The 12,221-nt window shown below is 42.7% G+C and overlaps 1 long non-coding RNA gene across 1 annotated transcript in view; it reads left to right on the forward strand.

The window, feature by feature from the left end:
* The window catches only part of Redrum (Redrum, erythroid developmental long intergenic non-protein coding transcript), a 31,000-nt gene extending 19,739 nt beyond the window's left edge, over positions 1-11,261 (forward strand). The window contains exons 2-3 of the long non-coding RNA NR_040338.1: positions 7,655-7,761; positions 9,407-11,261. This is a non-coding gene — a long non-coding RNA (Redrum, erythroid developmental long intergenic non-protein coding transcript). The remainder of the gene's footprint in view (positions 1-7,654; positions 7,762-9,406) is intronic.
* Positions 11,262-12,221: the final 960 nt, after the last annotated feature.

A 12,221-nucleotide genomic window follows, 5' to 3' on the forward strand; every position in this document is an offset into this window, starting at 1 on the left:
CTGCTTTCTCATAGAACCCATGACTACCAGCTCAGGGATGGCTCTACCCACAGTGAACTGGACTCATCCTCGTCATTCACTAAATATGGACATGCCATGACAGCTTGCCTATAGCTAAACTTTATAGAGGTATTTTCTCAATTGTGACTCCCTCCTCTCAGACTGATTCTTGCTTGGGTCAAGTTGTCATAAAACTAGCCAACATAGAACACTTTTGACCAATGACTGAACTATATGTAACCCAAGCTTCATTTGGTGGCAAGAGATGTCCAGTTGTAGCTTTGTCTTTCTTATTACTTGATGATTCCATTTTGATTTCTTCAATGTATGCACATATCTTAAAAATCTTCTACTGTAGTAGGGTTTCATATGACCCCTCAAATGGCCTTTCATTTTAGCTGTCCTCAATATTCCATTTTATCCAACTGGGCCCTCCCATATCAATCACTAATTAAGGAAAGTAAAACGCCCTACAGGCTTGCCTAACTTAATGGAGTTATTTTCTCAATAAAGGCTTGTCTTAGTCAGGGTTTCTATTCCTGCACAAAACATCATGACCAAGAAGTAAGTAGGGGAGGAAAGGGTTTATTCCATTTACATTTGTACATTGCTGTTCATCACCAAAGGAAGTCATGACTGGAACTCAAGCAGGTAAGGAAGCAGGAGTTGATGCAGAGGCCATGGACAAATGTTACTTACTGGCTTGCTTCCCCTGGCTTGCTTGGTTTACCTTCTGGTAGAACCCAGAACTACCAGCCTAAGGGTGGCGCCATCCACAATGGGCCCTCCCATCCTTGATCACTAATTGAGAAAGTGCCTTACAGCTGGATCTCAAAGGAGGCTCCTTTCTCTGTGATAACTCCAGCTTATGTCAAGTTGACACACAAAACCAGCCAGTACAAGGCTCTTCTCAAATGATTCAAGTTTGTGTCAAGTAAAACTAGGCAGCACAGATGAATCCTTGCCAACTTAACACACAAATATCTCACTGTTAAACCATAACCTTTCCTTGTGTTTGTTCACCCTAAATATCAAACATTAATATTGAAATGACAACATAAAATATCTTACAAACTTAAAAAGTCCCATAGCCTTTCAAAGTTCAAACACTTACAATTTCACTTTCTTTAAAATATTCAGTCTCCTTTAAAAAGTCTAAAGTCTTAAAATCTAGTGTCTCTCAACTGTGAGCTCATATAAAACAAAAACAAAACAAAACAAAAAAAAAGTTAAATGCTTTCTTACTTCAAGTTGAAAGAACCCGAGTACAGACACATTCTGAACTAATCCAAACCAAACTCTAACTGTAAATAACTCAGTATCCAACATCTGACATCCCTTCATAACCCTCTGTGTTCCTCCAAAAAGTTTAGGTCACTTGTCCAGCTTCACCCTCTGCATAACACATGGCTTCTCTTCTAGGCTCCAACTGGCTCCACGCAGCTGCTGCTGCTGTTCTTGGTGGTCCTCCCATGGTACTGGTACCTCCAAAATATTGACTCCTTCATGCCGTGAAAACCTGTACTACCTGGGTGACTCTTACAATACCAAGTTCATATTTCAGCACAAGAGACTCACTTGGGTCAAGTCGATATAAAACTAGCCAGCCAGTCAATATAAACCCCTCCCTCTGATATACTGATAGCATAGGATTCCTCCTATGGGTTTGGAATTTCCCAAAGCTTGAAATAAAATGTTTGCTCATAGAATTCCTAAGGGCAAGGGTACCAGAAACTTAAAAGTTTAGAGAGTGGAAGACAAGGGAAAAGTCTATCTATCTGTCAATCTAATCTAATCTAATCTAATCTAATCTAATCTAATCTAATCTAATCTATCTATCTATCTATCCATCTATCTATCTATCTATCACCTGCCTGTCGATCTCTCTATATCTCATTGTTATAATGTTTTTGAATAAAATACCAATGTTTCTACTTGTTTTTTAGTTAAGGCGACATGGGAAAAATGGGCTGGAAATAAATACAAAGATAACTCCAGACTTCCTCACATAATTTGAGCAAAGAGTGATGCTCTGGCTATAACCCAGTAATATTGAAATCCTAAAATCATTATTGTGTTCTCTGTCTCTGTCTGTCTCTCTGTCTTTCTTTCTTTCTGTCTCTGTCTCTGTCTCTGCCTCTGTCTCTGTCTCTCTCTGTCTCTCTCAATATATATATATATATATATATATATATATATATATATATCCATCTCTCTTCTATCTCCTTCTTTATGTCTTATGCCAGGTATCTTTCTGAATTGCTATCTTGCTTTTCTAAGAAGGATCTCTCACTGAAGCCTCGTTGATTCTTTACCTCCCCAGTGTTAAAGTTACCAGTGCATGCTGATGTACCAGGTGCTGAGAGTCAAACTCAAGTCATCATACTGGTGTGTGAATCATTCTACCAACTCAGCCACTGCCAACCCCACAGTTTTATAATATTAAAGTCAACACCAACCAGTTATCATATGGACAGGCTGGGGACATAAGAGGCTAACTCAGCTGCACAAATATTTGAGGGTAAACATGACTAAACCTGAGGATAAAACAGGACAGGCAGGTTTGTCCAAAATATCCAAGAGCCTATTAAAAGGTATTTGAATACTACTAAGAGATAACCTACAGTCTGCCAAAGGTCTTCAGATAAAACCAATCATGTGACAGATGAATACAAATGTAGATTGGTATACTGAGAGCTGTATCACGGACCAGGTTCTAAAGCCTAAATTCAGTAATAAGTGGAGGCAAGGCAGCAGCTTGCTGTGTGCAGCGTTGACCACTAAGGCACCCTTTACAACTGCTAACTGTGGTATCCTCTGCTCTCTCTCTCAGTCATAGAAATAAGTTTCCTGTAAACTTCACTCTATGCTTCTGTGAGAAGTATTTACCGGATTCTCATGGGAGTCTGTACTTTCCTGGGAGTGTGTGTTTAGAAGAGAGCTCATATACTTAAAAGCTCAAAGAATAAGAGCTTTGATGGGTAATGATGTATAAAATCCTAAGTATTTGCTTATACACTCATTTCGTGATTGTACTATAATGGATTATCTAATTTTCAGATTATCCATGCTCTCTGTCTCTGGTTCTAAAAGGACCATTTCAGCAAAGAGGAAAGAGATACATTTATTTTTGGAAGCTAGCTCTTCAATTTGTTAGCAGTTATATTGCATGGAATAGGATTTTTATGTGTGCCTATATCTAAATCCCTCTTTTGAAAATATTAGAAACCTCTACATGCTGCCTTATCTTCACTAAAATTGAAAACTTATTTTAGGAAGTATCTTGTAAAAATGCAAGGCTGTTTGATACTTGTGTGTATGTGTGTGTGTTATGTATGTGTGTTTATTATATATGTGTGTGTGTTGTGTATGTGTGTGGGTGTAGATGTGTGTACCATGAATCCACACGTGTGTAGATGTGTGTACCATGAATCCACACGTGGGGGCCAGAATCAAATGATGAATGTCTTCTATTTCTCTGTACTTGGTTTTTTGTGACAGTCTCTGGATGAATGTGGAGTTTGCTGATGGGCTTCCCTGGCTATAAGTTAGACCCTAGTAGTTGCCTGAGTCTGCTTTCAAGAGCTTATCTCATAGGTGTTTGTAGCCACACACAGCCTTTAAGTGGATGCTGAGGATCTGAACTCTGGTCATTGTATTTGCCCAGAAAAAGCTACACACTGAGCAATCTCTTTCTTGTTGTGAAACAAGGACTCACTGTGTAGTCTAGCTGCCCTTGAGCTCAGGCTGACCCCAAGCTTGCAAGTCTCGTGCCTCAGCCTCTGAAGTGCTGAAATATGCCACCTTCTCTGGATATTTGTCGCCTATTTGTAGACACCTAGGGAGATGGTCTATCCTATACAACATAAAATTGTTGCGAAAGCTATCAGAACAGCAGTCCCAGAAGACCACAGATCCCAAATAAACAGAAATAGAAACTCAAGGAAGACTGACAGTACTCCTGAGCTCTGTGATTTTTGGAACATGATACCTTGTGGAACCTTTACATATTTTAGCATTTCTCCTGAAACTGTTCTTATAAGTGATGAGTATTTTGGTCACTTTTCAAATGAGAATAGTTTGGGAGCTGTGCAGTCTTGGACAGAGCTATTATTAAGGAGTCTAGTTATATTTTCCAAATGTATTTTCCCCCCAAACAAAGGACAAATACAATGAGATACAAAAACCATGATGGAAATGCAGCATAAACCAGAACTGAATGGACACTCAAGAGCCCTGCCACAACACGGGGAGAGATAAAGTGTGTGCCACCTTTTCTTTGAATGCACCGAGTGCACCATGAATGCCAAGCATGTGACTCTTCCATCCCTAATACATACACTCCTTCCCTACTCTTTTTTTTTTTTGACTGACTCATTTTATTGTTATGTTTATGAGTGTTTGCCTGCCTTACAGATGGGTTTGGACCACTGTGTTGGTACTGGAATATGAACCCAGGAACTCTGCAAGAACAAGTGCTTTCAACTACTGAGCCATTTCTCTAGCCCTTCCCTTTTTAACATTCATTTATTTTTTTATCTTATGGTATGACTGTTTGCTTGGATGTATTTATATGTACCCAATTTGTACCTGGTGTCCTCGGAGGCCAGAAGAGGGTATTCAATCATTCTGAAAGTGGGGTTACAGGTGGTTGTAAGCCACCACATGGGTGCTAGGAAGGAAACCAAAGTCCGCTGCAGGAGTAATAGGTGTTTTTAACTACTAAGTCATTACTCAAGCTCTTAGTCCCTAATATTTTTTGAAAATAAAATGTATTCATTTTCAATTCTTAGTATGTCTGTGTATATATGTCTGCCCCTGTGTGTACACCATGTGTGTTCTTGTACCTCTGGAGGCCAGAAGAGGGCATCTGAGCCTCTTGAGCTAAAGTTGCAGGCAGTTTGTGAGCCACTTAAACAATGGGAGTTCTGGGGACTGAATTCAGATTTTCTGCAATTACAGGAAGCCCCCTTGATCTCTGAGATAATCCCCCCCCCCTTGGTTCACCATCCCAACTACCCAGTTTGAATTCCTCTAATATTAGACCAAGATAAGTCTTCACTCTACATGACAAGACATTTTCAGCGAGAACTTCTCTTTATGGAAAAGCCTTTCCTGAAGTGGCAAAGGAAAAGACCCATGTCTCACACTGGTGCTCTCCATCCTCTGACCCATTCCTTGTTATGCTCTGATCCATATGCTGTCCCCATGCTGGCAACCCTAGCAAGCATAAATAAAAACCCTCAGCCATCCCTTTGTACAGTTGCTCTAAGTTGACTCCAGGGAAAAATGTCTGGGGCTGTATTTTGCTTAATAATGGTTTCTGCAGAGATTTTTGTGGCAGAAATTTAGACTCTAAGCCCTTGTTTAATATGCTCTTACAACTGTGGTTGGGATTTTGTGATTTGGGAAATGTTCATCTTTCTCTATACATATATATTGGCATGTTTGGGATCTCAGGGGGCTCTGCTGTTCTAAGGGACGGACAATCCATAAGAGAATTTTATCTTAGCTTCTGGCTCTTGGATAGCAGTATGGCTTCCTGGTTTGTTTATCCTGAATAAAATGTCCCTAACTTCCCAGAATCATGAGGTTTATTGTCCTTTTTCTGACATATTTACACCACATCGAATTGTTCTCTACTTTCCAACCCAAATAGCCTAGCGTTTTAGCTTCTTTTTAACCATTCAAATCCAACTGTGGACACTGTCATCTATTTATCACTGGAATAAGTGAATTTATAACGTGCAAGAGTCCACTGCTTGCTCTCCAGCTGTGCTTCCTCCCATGACAGTGGTGAGTCACGCAGCCGTGGAGGCATCCCTGCCTTCTTGGGTGCACAGATGGCTAATTAATCTGGAATTCTGGATGAGAAGAGAGTGAGTTCTGCGCTGTCTGCGAATTGTCCTTGCCCTCTCCTAGCTTTGCTTTTTGGCATGGGTTTCTTTATTCCTTATTTTTAATTTATTTTTTATATTCCGTATTCCATTCCCTGCCCCCATCCACCCTCTGACTGCTCCACATCCCACACCTCCTTCCTACCCCACCCTGTCTCCACTTGGATGCCCCCACACCCCACCCCACCTGACCTCTAAACTCCCTGGGGCCTCCAGTCTTTTGAAGGTTAGGTGCATCATCTCTGAATAAAGACAGACCCGGAAGTCCTCTACTGTATGTGTATTGGGGGCTTCATATCAGCTGGTGTATGCTGTCTGTTTGGTGGTCTGGTGTTTGAGAGATCTTGGGGGTCCAGGTTCATTGAGACTGCTGCTCCTCCGACAGAATTGCCCTTCTCCTCAGCTTCTTTTAGCCTTTCCTAATTCAACAACAGGGGTCAGCTGCTTCTGTCCATTGGTTGGGTGCAAATATCTGCATCTGACTCTTTCAGCTTCTTGTTGAGTCTCTCAGAGGGCAGTTGAGATAGGTCCCTTTATGTAAGCGCTCCATAGCCTCAGGAATAGTGTCAGGCCTTGGGACCTCCCCTTGAGCTGGATCCCACTTTGGGCCTGTCACTGGACCTTCATTTCCACAGGTTTCTCCCCATTTCCATCCCTGTAATTCTTTCAGACAAGAACAATTATGGGTCAGAGTTGTGACTATGGGATGATAACCCCATCCTGCACTTGATGTCCTGTCTTACTGCTGGAGGCAGGTTCTATAAATTCCCTCTGTCTATGGTCAGGCACTTCATCTAAGGTCCCTCCCTTTGAGTCCTGGGAGTCTCTCACCTCTCAGGTCTCTGGTACATTCTGGGGTCCCTCCCCCAACCTCCTACTTCCTGAGGTTGCCTGTTTACATTCTTTCTGCTGGCCCTCAGAGCTTCAGTCCTCCCCCCCTCTACCCCCCTGCACCCAATACCCAGATCAGGTTCCCTCCCACTTCCCCCCACCCCAGTCCCTCCCAGGTTCCTCCCTCCCTCTCTACTTGTGATTGCTTTCTTCTCTCTCCCAAGTGGGACTAAGTCATCCTCACTTGGGCACTTCAGCTTGTTGAACTTTTTGAGTTCTGTGGACTGTATCTTGGGTATTCTGTACTTTTTTTTTGGCTAATATCCACTTCCTAGTGAGTACATACCCATACCGTGGCATGGGTTTCTTAAACCTAACATCCTTCCTTTGTGTGGGATGGTAGTCGTTATGCAAGGAGTGAAGAAAGCACTCTTCAAATTGGCTTTTCCTCTGAAGGCAATTGCTTATTATATTAAAGATCAAGCTATATAATGCCATGTTGCAGGAGCAAATGGGTCGGGTGGGTTGGCACATGCCTGTGATCCAAATATCGAGAAGACTGAGGCAGGGGAATTAGGAATTTGAGGGACGTTCTGGCCCACATAGTAAGGCACTGACTCAGAAACACACACACACACACACACACACACAGAGAGAGAGAGAGAGAGAGAGAGAGAGAGAGAAGACATAAAGAGCTTATTGCTTTTTTCTTTCTTTTTTTTGTAATTAATCATCCATCTCTGTTGTCTTTTTTTTTTTTTTTTTTGTTAGCATCTTAAATGAAGCCAGCTAATTTGAATATACACAGTCCTCAAAAAGGGACTTATTAGCTTTATGGTAGAGCCAGAATATGTCTCAGTCACAGCCTGAGGATATCTCTCTGGTAACTCTAGTTGTACAATTTAACCATGACTTTGCTTTTGCAGGCTTGATGGAGGCCCTACAGTGACTATTCATTGGCTGAGCCTTTGGATTATCTTGGGAGGACCCTGAAAGAATGACCTGGCCGGAAGATTGTCCCATCCTGCATGAGGTCAGGATCACTAACTCAAGTCAGGGAGGAAATAGACACCAGCATTTCAGCTGTGCCTGACTTGAATGGTCACAGAGGACTTGATACTTTGTGCCTTTTCTTTGCTCTGAAAACCTTGGACCACTTGGTGCCTCTGTTCTGTTTCATGCCTTGTGTCCTACACAGAGTTACATTATCAAGTAAACATCCTCCAAGTTCTGTTGGTGACATTGTCCACAGATGATGCCCAAGCTTTTATATTTGTTAGAAAGCCTTCTATTCACAAGGCAGATGACTCGTGAGTCACATGTACTCAGATGACTTCTTGTTAACCAATCACCTAATGACAGAAGGAACCAATCACTGGGTGAGTAGGCGGGACTTCTGGGTTGCACAGAGGAAGAGAGGAAGCAGGAGAGAGTTAGGCCCCTTTTTGGATGAGGATAGTTTGAGGACAAATATAGCTACAAGTGTCTCCCAGTTTCAGTGGTGGATCCATCAGGAGGATTTAGATTTAATAAGACTTATAAGATTAGGATTTTAGTTGCTGTGCCCAGAGTTTGAGTTACCATCGTTTCTGAACTAAGTTTGTGTTTCCTTCACGTGGTGGTTGGTTTGGGTTCAAGAGAGAAAGGTATGGCGGCAAAGCTTGAGTTTGCCTGATGTGTACCACAAAGGCTGTGAGGGATTTGAAGCACTGAAGCATGGGGCAGCCAGTGGGAACTTAGGGAGCTGGGTGAAGACATTTCAGGAGTTCTGGGCCAGCGAGTCTAAATGAGATAACAGGATGGCTATTGTCTGCCAGTGCATGGCCAGCCATCCCCACTGGGCAGAGTTGCCAATGCCTGGTGGTAGAGCGGGAACATGGAGTTCTTTTTAATATTTCCCACAACATAGCTGTCTCACCACATCTTTTGGTGTTTTCCACACAACTGTGGCCTATATTCACCATCCTGCCTCCTCCCCCAGGATTGAGAAGGCTAACCCTAAATAAGGAGAAAGAAAGGTAATGACTTTAAACCAATAAGTAGATAAAATATGACATAAAAAAATAAGACACACATAAACATTCAGGATTGTGATGACAAGAATGTCAACCCTTTTGCTTATGATGGAAAGAATACAAAATAAATAAACTAATTAGAAATAAGTAAAAGTAATTGGGAAAGACTAGGGTGAGTGGTCATCTTTGAAGCTGCTGGTCACAGGTGAAGATGTGTTCCTGGAGTCAGGACCCCGCCTCTTTTCATCAGGAGCTAGGATGTCCCCTCCTCCAACTCAGTGCTGAGCTGAAATCACCAGGCAGTTTCTCTGAGTGGCCAGTCAGTGCCTGACTCCACAGAGTGCAATACAGGGGTGTGTTGTGAGTTTATTCAGGTGGAAGAACGGAACTGACAGCCGTTGGAGAAGGTCAACATTACATATTCATTTTATTTTAAATAATTGATGATGTTTCCTGTCTTTGCCTACATTAATTGCTCTCAGGTGTTAGAAAGTGGCTCAGTGAGCTGCTTTTCAATGTGCTTCTTTAGAAACACAGTGTGGCTGCTCTTTGGAATTCTAAAAGCAGTGCATACTGTGTGGGACTTTCTAACGGGTGGGGGCGGGGGGGGGGCGGTTAATGAAGTGAAACTGAACATAGGCATTGATGCTTTTCACCTCATAGGAGGGAAGAATGAGCCTCACTCTACACCCAGAATGCCAACTACATTTTCATCCAGTCCTCAAAAAATATCATGCGCACCCAGATTCTCCTGGTCAGACCAACACTGTGGAAACCCACTGGATGCATTCAGAGGGATCACTGATAATGAAGAATGAGATGCCGTCATCCATCTGTAGGAAGATGCTGCGTGTGCCATAGAACCCAAAAGTCATCTATTGCAAGAGAGAATCGATTCTCCCAAGTAAACGGGGCCCTATTAGTTTAAAAACTAATGCAGCACAGAGAGAAATCAGGTTCCTCAGACAATGTTGATTCTGTTTCCTTTTGAACCATTAACAGCCTCACTTAAAGCCATGTATTGAAAGCTGCGACTTAACGTTAACCACAGTTTCTAATGCATTAAACAAATGGCAAGGATGACTGTAGGTCATAGCCCCCTCCCTTCACACATTATACGCAAATGCTTATCTACTGGGTATTTAAAGGAGAAAAGTTACATCTAAACTCACTCCATAATGTATGCTTTCAGCGTGGGATGCTAAGCAAGTTCTGATTTTGCGAGCTCAGAGTCACGCTAAATGCCGGGAATACAGGTTTCTTCTCAGAAAGGGCGGGCGGCTTTGGCTAATGTCCTGGGGGATGTCTTCAAAATGCAAAGTGTGTGTCTGACCATGGCCATGGCAGTCTCAAGTTCCTTTGCCAAGGACTTTGGGGAAATTCTTCCTCAGGAAACTCACATAGCGGGAAGAGCAAGAGAGTCACAAATAGTGCTTAAACCTGGGGTCTATACCTTTTAACTCTTCAAACAGACAACAGCAGTAAAAAGAGCTCTGCTGCCAGTCTTCAGAGTCTTAACTGAGTTGGAGGCGAACTATTGTGAAGTATAATGTAGTTAGTGACTCTGAAGTTAGTCCACAGAAAGCCATTCTTTTTAAATGGACCTACACAACAATTGCCCCGCACACAAACTGCACATGCAATATTCAAAGCCACTGCTAGGTGCGTTGCTGAGTGCAGAGAGCTGTGCTCCCAGAACCATCAAGTCAACACGCCAGCTGCTCAGCATTATTTACAATATATTGGCTTCACCACTGACCTAAAGAGCTGAAGAAAATAACAGGCCATATTTTCAGCTTGGTAAAAGCCTGCAGTGGGGAGCCCTTTCACAACAATTACAAGCATTTGCTCGGAATGCATTTGCTGATTTAACAAACTGGAGAGGACAAATGTTTAACATGCTGTCGTGAGGCTGTTCAGTCGCTTTTCTTGGTATCCGTTGATCTGAGATAATGTGTTCTTGCCCAATCATGCTACAAAGAAGCAGCGGAAATAAATAAATAAATAGATGTAATGCGATGCGTTCCCACAATAGCTGAGCTGCTGACGGCCCCTGACAGATGGAAAGAAAAAAAAAAAAAAGTCAATATGATGTCTGAGACAGCCCAGGCTCGGCACTGCAGAATAAATTACATGATTCGCCGAATGCTTGGGCCTCGCTCAGACATTCAAAAAAAAAAAAAATTGGAAAGATAAAAGCTTGCATTGGCTTCAGATGATATTTACTGCTTGATGGATTTACTAGCAGCACCAGTACAGTCGTACTGTATTGAATTATTGGCCTCTATTTAGCTGTGTGTCTGTCGGCGCTCGAGTGTCCATTTAAGCATAAGTGAGCTGGAGACCTGCCAAGCCCCTTTGAGGCTCCGGGTGCAGAGAAAGACGCAGGCTAATGGCCACCAGCTTGAATAACAGGGAGTGTAAGGACATTGGGGGAGGCAACAAAGCCCAGCTACAAAGTACTTGCTTATCAATATTAATGCCAAAATAAATATTAATGGAGGCTGCCCGGCATAGCAGTTTTGAATGTGCCTTGTTTTCTTTGTGTTTTAACACAAATGGCTGGAAATGACTGTGTGATTTCGCTCTCACTCTCTCTTTCACACCTTCTTTCTCGCTCTGAATCTCAGAAGGAATTTGGAAAAGCCCATTAGCTCTACTTCCGCCCATCTTCACAGCGGCAGGCTTTTCTAGAAGGCGAGGGAAGGCAAATGAAATGCCGGCTTGAAGAGGTACTCGCGGCGTCCAATAAAATATACGATTAGAATAGCAATGTACAGTGCCGCAGCGATTGTCACAGATTCTTTATTGTGTGGCACTCAGGCCATCCAACTGAGAAGTAGCAGCTCATAGAGAAAAATCTGGGAAAGCCTTATTAAAAGCCTAAAAAAAGAAAAAGAAAAAAGAAGAAGATGGCTACACCGGAGTAAAGGTAGATAGGAACTCTGTACTTTCCGTTCAGTTTTACCGTGAACCTAAAACTTCTCCAAAAAAAAAAAATTTTTTTTTTTAAAATTAAGTGAAAATGTGTCGTTCACAGAAGAAGTACAGATGAGTTGGAGAGTGTCTGGGGGAGAGTTAAGCAATCAAACCATTACCTTGCTGCTATCTATAGCCTCATAGGCAGGTCACCTGTGGGTTTTCCCACCATGTGCCCTGTGGGAAAGAGAGGCTAACACAGGGGAAGATACAACAGTCAAAGAGACTGTTAGGGTCTGGCAATTACATCCAGACATGGTGCTATTTATGAAAGATCAGGGGAGGGCGACAGCACAGGTCCCCAGCGAGATTCACAGAGACATATGTGTGGGCAATGGCTCCCATTAGCAGCACAAAGGAGCTGAATGCCCTGGAAGGGGCCACAGGGAGCAGGCCAGGTGACTGGAGGTGCAAGGCTGGGTTCGCAGGGGCCTCCAAAGCTCCGGCCAGAGCAAGCAGAGCCTCCCGTTTAAGACATGGCTGCTACTGAACAGGGTTC

This window comes from Mus musculus, chromosome 18 (genome assembly GCF_000001635.26).
Source record: "Mus musculus strain C57BL/6J chromosome 18, GRCm38.p6 C57BL/6J".
NCBI lineage: Eukaryota > Metazoa > Chordata > Mammalia > Rodentia > Muridae > Mus > Mus musculus.